Source organism: Canis lupus, chromosome 21 (assembly GCF_003254725.2).
Source record: "Canis lupus dingo isolate Sandy chromosome 21, ASM325472v2, whole genome shotgun sequence".
NCBI classification, from domain to species: Eukaryota; Metazoa; Chordata; class Mammalia; order Carnivora; family Canidae; genus Canis; species Canis lupus.
In genome coordinates, this window is record NC_064263.1 from 49,474,354 (window position 1) to 49,483,022 (window position 8,669).

Consider the following 8,669-nt stretch of genomic DNA (forward strand, 5'->3'; position numbering starts at 1 on the left):
TAATCTTTTTATTTGAGCTCAGCTAATAAACAAGTTTAATACTCCTTTGCCATAGAATCTAATATATTCTCAGGTTTCAGGGATTAGAGCCTACTTCTTGAGGGGATGACATTATTCCACCACACTTATGTACACGGTTATTTATGATATAATTTCTTAGGGCAGCCCAGGTGGCTCAGTGGTTTAGTGACACCTTTGGCCCAGGGCATGATCCTGGAGACCCGGGATTGAGTTCCACACTGAACTCCCTGTATGGAGCCTGCTTCTCCCTCTGCCTGTGCCTCTGCCTCTCTCTCTCTCTCTCTCTCTCTCTCTCTCTCTCTGTGTGTCTCTCATGAATAAATAAATAAAATCTTAAAAAAAAAAAAAAGAAGTCCAGTATCCAGCAACCTATCTGGATTCTCAGAGTCTCAAAGGCTGAAATCAAAGTATTAGCAGGACTCACTTTCCTTTCTGGAGTTTGGGGCACAACTTTCTGCCAAGTTCATTCAAATTGTTACCATAATACAGAATTTTTTGTTGTCGGTCTGGGGTCCCCTTTTCCTTGTCATGTAGCCCTCTCTGTCTTCAAGCCAGCAATAGCATATTCTTCTAATACTTCACAGCTCTCTGACTGCGCTTTCTGCTTTCCTTTTGTGTGCTCATGTGATTACATTGGGCCCACTAGATAATCCAGGATAATCTCCCTATTTTAAGGTCAACCAATTAACCTTAACATCAACGAGGTTCCTTTTGTCAGGTAAGGTAACATATTTAAAGTGCCAGAATTAGAACATAGAATACTCGTGGAGTCCGTAACTCTCCCTGCCATAGACACAGAACTAGGAGGAATGGGAAATTTCAAAGGATATACCTTTGAATTAACCTTATGGGAGGTAAGTGTAAGTACGATAATTACTGTATTGTGGTGCGTGTGTGATATCATTACCATAAATGCCTGCAAGACCCGGGAACATACACCTGTTTTAAACAAAACATCAAGATCTTTAGCTAACTACAGAGCACATGACCAACATAAAGCCTTTAAAATTAAATTTTTCAAAACAAAGTCTGAGCTGGCCAAACAAAATATATTTGTAGATAAAACGTGGCCCAATGGTTGCCAGATGTGAGCCTTGGAATTGATTCTCTATGAACTAGTAAAAAAAAAAATGATATAGAAAAGTGACACCTAAATGTGAGGCACTCAGACATGGAATTATTTATTTCTTTTGTCATCACTAGCATTTGAAAAAATCAATTGCTGCCTACTTCTTGAAACATGTTTTCCAGGACGCCGCTCTCTTTAGGTCTTCTCCTGCTTCTGTCTCCTTTGTGCCTACTCTTCCCCGGCTCCAGGTGCTGGGTGCCTCAGGACTTGCTCCTCTGCCTCTTCTTGGTCTGCATTCAGTCAAGTTGATCATATAAGTCTTTGGTGATAAATGCTACCTTTAGGGTGATGACTCCCGCATTTGTATATTTAGCCCTGACTTCTCCCCTGAATTCCTGTCACTTCTCTCCAGCCACCTCTTGGGCATCTACACTTCCCTAATAGCCATCTCTGTCTAAATGTTACTGACAACTGAACTCTTCCTTTGCCCTCTCTCAATCTCCTCATCTCAGTACATCGATACCCATTTTTTTTGGCTGCTCAGGCCCCAAACCATGGTGCAATCCAATTGTCTTCCTTTCTTTCACACCATACATCTAATATTCATCTAATCTATTAACAAATAGGTCTGGATCTTTGAAATGTATCCAGGATCCGCCCATCTCTCACCACTACCAATGTCATCTTTCTGGGGACAACCCAAACCGTGTCTTCCCTGGATGCTGTACAACCCTGTTTATACCCTTTCTCTCCTATTGCCTTTTATGCCTACTGCAACCAGCGTGATCGTATTTTAAATATAAAACATAACTCAGATTACATCTAAACATTTCACTGTCTTCTCCTTGTTCATAGATTTATAACCCAATCCATGCCTTGTCTCCCCTCCTCCACCTTTCCCAACCCTGGGTTCTGCCAGTGTCACCACATACCGGAGCTATTTACCTCTCTCCATCTTTTCCCTTAATGTCTCTTTAACCTTCCTTACTATAGACCCTCAGCTCTTACCCGGGTCACTATAACTGTCTTGAAAGGAGAATTCACACCTGCACCTTTGCCTTCTTTTTCTCTATTTCCATATTGCAGTGAAAGTAATATGCTTGCAATGAAAATCTGATCAGATTTCCTTCTAAACTCCCCAATCTCTAAAATTTTCACTGTTTTTCCTTTGCTCATAGATTTATGCCCAAATCCATACTTTATCTCACCTTGCCTATCTCTCGCCATGCATTCTTCTTCCTCCCTCTCTCTGTTCTCCAACTCACAGTCTTTCTTTGAGTTCTTCTAACATGCCATGCTCTTCACTGCCTCAGAGATTTTGTGTTTCCTTTGATGAGAATGCTGTTTCCTTTGCCCATTCTACTTTCATTTAGTGGCCATCATGATTCAGCCTTTCTTTACCTTATAGCCTATGTCAGATTCGATTTTAATGTGTTTTCTCAGTATGTTGTTATTGTTCCTTTATAGCTCTGTCAATTTGTAATTACATATTATTGCTGTGATCATTCAATTAATTCACTTAGCGGAATCCAGGCTCTTTGTCTTTGCCAGTCATTCTATCCCCAGTGCTTAGCACCACATCTATAGAGTAGCTATTCCAGTAATATTTATGGAATGAATAATTAAATAAAAATTTACACAATGTCTGTCATATACTAAGCTCTCAATCATGGTAGTTATTGCTTTTTTATCTTCTAGCTGCTTTGGTTATAAAATTACCCCAGTATATCCCCTGAAGAATATTCAAATTAGTTCTACCATTTTTAAAGAACAGACTGCAAATGTCCCCCCAGCTAACTGAAAAACTGTCCTGTTGTATAGAGTTATTTAACATTTAAGTCTGTATTTAAAATGAGAGAATAAATGCCAAATAAAATGATTTCTAGTTTTATATAGTATATTTAAAAATAGTATCTCTGGTAATTAGATAAAGAATCCATTCTTTTCTTAAGGCCACTCCCTCTTTATTTATTTTTATTATTTTTTTAAAGACTTATTTATTCATGAGAGACACAGAGAGGCAGAGACACAGGCAGAAGGAGAAGCAGGCTCCATGCGGGGACCCCATGTGGGACTCAATCCCCGGACTCCAGGATCACGGCCTGGGCCGAAGGCAGGTGCCCAACCGCTGAGCCACCCAGGGGTCCTCTCACTCCCACTTTATAAAAATAATACTATTGTCAGTATAGTGGAGGATGCTTGGCCTCCTTTGGTAAGCAGGCAAACAGCCCATTCTTCTAACAACTGAATCATGTTCATGAGACATAAATACAAAAAAAAAAAAAAAAAAAAAAAAGAGAGAGAGATTATGACCCAACTCTCTCTTCCAATTAAGTATAATTGGAATTTCATCATGTGTATCTACTCTGATATTTGACTCAGTGTAGGTCTGAGTCTACTCTATCTTTCCAAATTTATTTCCTGCTACTTCCTTTTTAATACTGTGTTCCGTTCAAACTGAGCTGCTTGCTGTTTTTTTATCTACGCCCCAGAACTATCCCCTTCTGTCCTTTTATTAATGTCTTCTTTGCTACCATCTCCTCCATCTATGCCAGTATAATTTTACTGATACCTTAGGGCTCACTCAAAGGCAATCTCTTTGCTGATTTCCCACCTGGAAATGAATCTCAACTCTTCAGGTCTTCCTATAATTTAAAAAAAAATAAAATTTCTGCAGTAGTATTTATCATTTTATCTTTTCCAACCTTACAATGTCTGCTTTCTTATTTCCTCTGCCAGATTTTAAGGTTATTGTGGGAAGAGTTCATGTCTAATATAATCATATGGTATCTTACTTGTACACTTATGACCTTAAATATTTACTAAATGAATAAATTAGTAGGTAAGTATTTAAATGGAGGGATGGTTATGAAGACTCCAATAAAACATTGCTAACCTAGAAGAACCTAGAACTTATTTTGATAGCATTGTCTCTATCCTTAGGTTATACCAGTATCTAAAATGAAAAACAAGGATCAATAAATCCTGAGAGAAGCCTTATCCTACTCTTAATGATTTTCTTGAGATATGAACTTTAGTTTTACTTGATCCTCACATAACATATAAGAAAGAAAATCATATTCTTATAAATTGTTCAGTAGAAACAAGTAGGATAACATCTATAATATTGAAGAGTTAGATACAAGTCTATTCCTAGAAATCAGGTAAGCAGCTAACCAGTCTATGTAAATAATGGACACTATCATGAAAAAGGTAACTGGATCAAGGATGGCAAAAAGCAGGCATATAAAATTTAATCTTCTATTCAGTGGACAGAATGGACGTCACTAGTCAAACATGACTTTTGTTCCTGCTAACAGGCGTGGTCTTGGAGCTTTTCTGAACCCAGCGCTCCAGGCAGCCACTACTAATTAATGTGAGTTGACATTTGAGAGAAAACCCACTTTATATACCTCACACTTAAATGATCCTAAATGATGGAGGAATTTTCCCAAGGTGTTCTGTTCTGTTTTTGTTTCTTTGTTTTGGCTTCTGATGACTGATAGCACATGTTAAGTTGTGTGAAACTTCTGGAACCCAGGTCAAAGATGTACACGGATGAATATAGAATTGTATGGGTGGACAAAACAATTTCTCCAGTGGTCACAAGATACTTGCCTTTCTAAGATGCCTCCCGCAAAAGCCATATTGTATGCAACACTGCCCTTTAAACTGTGTTCATTAATGGATCTGATAGATATCAAAGCCTCCCAAGCAATTGAATTTAATACTCTTTTTTTCCCCCTCTGAAACTAATTAGTTGCTTAGGAAAGGTTTGAATTTCACAAGTGTGTACGTGTGACCTTATTTGAATTCAGTGAAAATGTTGTGTCATAAACTTTTCCAGGAAACCAAAATAGCCTGGAATTCATTTTCGAACAAGGAAATTTGGGTGACTTGGACCAAGAATAGTATAGGGAGCTTTCACTGATGTCAGTTACTTATTGGTATGTGGATCTAGAGTAGGAGGGTCCCCACCCGGGTGCAATTTTGTCCCCAACTTCTTCCTACAGGAACAGTTGTCAAAGCCCAGGGATGTTTTGGGTTGTCAGACTGGGAAAAGAGGTGTCACTGGGATTAGTGGTAGAGGCCAGGGCTAAATACACTAGAGTGCACAGCATAGTCCCTACAACAAAGAATCATCTGGTCCAAGATGTCAATAGTGCCATTTTTGAGAAACTCTGATTATTACTTCTCAAATGACTGAATGGAAGAATGAGTGAGAAGTATCCTCTAAGTTTCAGGAACTCATTGTGTTACTTTGGAAAATGGATTCTTTATTTTTAGTTTTCCATAACCTCTCTGTTTGACCGAGTGTGGCCATATGTTAGGACAGTAATGAGGAAGATCCCAGTATATTTAAGAGATAAATAAATACTCTTGCGTTGGCCCAAAATATTAATCTGTAATGTGGAACTAAACATGAAGAACTGATCCTTGAAGCATCCATGACACTATATCATCAGATATGTAAGATTTTCCCTTTAGACCGTGAATGGATTCTCATCAATTTCAGATTGTGAGGACAAATTGATTTTAAAAAGGTATTTTCTATTTATTATTGCCCACTTACCTTTAATAATAATAATGATAATAATGATTACAATGCTAACATAAAAAAGAGGGTTAACCTTCTCATCTCATGTGGCGAAGGGTTAAATCTTGACAAAATTATTTCCAGTCATTCAAACTCCAAAATTTATCAAGCCCGCTAACAGACCTTTGTATAAAATTCAAGATGCTGTTATGAGGTTACCAGAAATTAGAACATATATTATGAATCTCTAAATTCCCAGGGATTTCTGCTCTCTTGGGGGACAATCTGGACTTGGAGCTCAGCTAAGGCAGAGTGGGGTATGGGCCTGTTAGGGTTTCTCTGCGAGCCATTTCTTAGGTCTTGTCCTGGGACCTGTCAGCCACTGGATCTAAAACAAACAGTCAAACAAACAGACCCACCAAGCAATAAAGGAGAGAATAAACATATATCAAGCAACAACACAATGCCGAGTCTTTAAATTATATCGTTTCCTCAGTTAATTCTTACAATCATTCCATGAGTAAATATTTTTGCTCATTTTGTAGATGAGGACACTAATGCTCAGAGAGGTTAATAACCTTCAGCAGGACTCCTAAGATATGAAGGGCAGAGTATGAGGCAGGTTTGCCTCATTACAAAGTCTCAATTATTATTGGTTTCCCATCTAATATATATTTTTTTTTGGTTGGGACTCTAAATATGGGTGCATTCCCTTACCCAGGTACTCTCTCTTCCCTGTTTAAAAGTATAAATTAAAAAATGTAGAAAAATATGGTAAGTTATAAAATAGATTGAAGATAAATTTCAATTATTATTATTATTATTATTATTATCATTATTATCATTATCATTATTATTTTATGTAGGCTCCATGCCCAATATGAAGCCCAATGTGGGGCTTGAACTAACAACCCTGAGGTCAAGATCTGAGCTGAAATCAAGAGTCAGACACTCAACCAACTGAGCCACCCAGATGTCCCTCGTTATTATTATTTTTTTAACAGTGAAGCAGCTAGAAAATTCTTCTCCTGAGCTAATATATTTAAAATAAGTTTTAAAAATGTTCTAGGCGACTATTGCCATAAGGCTGGTTTCTTACAAGAGAAACACTTCTAGGAAGCTATATAAACAGCCTCCCCATGTCCATTTACACACACAAACGCACACGCATATGTACATTCCTCAAAGTGGGTTTGAGATATTTACCACCTATGACTGGTGAATTACTTTTCTAACTCACAAGTAACATGGGAATAATAATAATAATAATAATAATAATAATAATTTCTTCCTTACAGGCTTATTGAAAGGATTTGATAAATTCATGGGGATAAGAGTGTAGAACAGTGTCTGGCACATTGTAAGTGCCTGGTGGTGATTTCTTTCTCAGATCTTCAGAGAGGACAAGTATCTGGGTTTCTAGCAGCTGTGTCTTGGTGTCACATGTCAAGATAACTTTGTTGATACTCCATTTTCCCATTATCCTGGTGGATTTCCAAGGAACCTCTTCACATGAGTCCATTGTCAACCAATGGGTTGTACAAAATTGCTCTCTCATACCTACTCTAACCACTTGGGCATCACCCTCAAGTTGACCCCAGAATAGTCTGAAGCTACATATTAACATGACTTCATTCTCAGGACCTGTCAATCACTGGGGAAAACAGAATGGAACATGAATTCTGGTGATCCTCTCTATTATACGTAACGCCAAAAGAATCAAAATTTACAATCTGGGTGTGTATGTGTTTGTTTTTTAAACAAAACTAAGGACCAAAAATTGCGATGCCTAGAATTAATAAAAGATGCCTGATGGCTTTTCAACACACCAGATTCTCCAAATTCCTCAAACTGGTCATGTCCCGGCGGTCACAAGCAGAGTAGATCACATTATGCCTTTGTAAAAGTTCTTTCATAAATTAAAATTGTATTTGTTCAAAGTGATGTCTTATTGTCTCCAAATAACATCTCAAAGGAGACATTCTGTGGATCACGTCTAGGGAAAATGTGTTTATGTTAAACTTGGCTTTTATTTTGACAGAAGTGGGAAACCTGTTGCTTTTTCCTTTCTTGACTCCACGGTCATTTTTTGCCTGAACAATGCAATCAGTGCTGAGGACTCCACTCTCAAACTGGACATCAGAGTTCAAGCAATCTAAATAAAAATGGTTTCCTTTTTTGCAGTCATTTTGATAACCGATTTAATAATTCCAGTGTGGTATTTTGTTGTTGTTGTTCTTGTTGTTGTTGACTAAATGCTTAATTTCACATATTTTGATATTAGCATAGAAAGTAAACTGAGCTAAAATGTATTGCCAGCCCTCTTGCTTTATGTAATGAATAGCTTTATTTTCTGCCAATCAAGAAAATTGTCTTCTAGGATCAAGCCTTTGATTAGCCTTGAAGAACTTAAACATATAAATCACTAGATTGTTTTTGAGAAAGGATAAAAGTAGTCATCAAGCAGATTCTGGTTTATTTAGGAAAAAATAATTTTGTAGTTGTTGCCTATTTCCCTTACCCCTAACTACTCCACCCCATTCTGCTTTTTGAGATTAAAAAAATTTTTTTTATTGGTGTTTAATTTGCCAACATATAGAATAACCCCCGGTGCTCATCCCGTCAAGTGCCCCCCTCAGTGCCCGTCACCCAGTCACCCCCACCCCCCGCTCTCCTTCCCTTCCACCACCCCCAGTTCATTTCCCAGAGTTAGGAGTCTCTCATGTTCTGTCTCCCTCATTGATATTTCCCACACATTTTTTCTCCTTTCCCCTTTATTCCCTGTCACTATTTTTTATATTCCCCAAATGAATGAGACCATATAATGTTTGTCCTTCTCCGATTGACTTATTTCACTCAGCATCATACCCTCCAGTTCCATCCACGTCGAAGCAAATGGTGGGTATTTGTCATTTCTAATGGCTGAGGAATATCCCACTGTATACATAGACCACAGCTTCTTTATCCATCATCTTTCGATGGACACCGAGGCTCCTTCCACAGTTTGGCTATTGTGGCCATTGCTGCTAGAAACATCGGGGT

General features: G+C 38.0%; 1 long non-coding RNA gene across 1 annotated transcript; it reads left to right on the forward strand.

The window, feature by feature from the left end:
* Nucleotides 1–789: 789 nt before the first annotated feature.
* Nucleotides 790–7,814, forward strand: LOC112667981 (uncharacterized). Its single transcript, XR_003141364.3, has 2 exons — nucleotides 790–875; nucleotides 7,669–7,814. It is a non-coding gene; the product is annotated as an uncharacterized LOC112667981 (long non-coding RNA).
* Nucleotides 7,815–8,669: the final 855 nt, after the last annotated feature.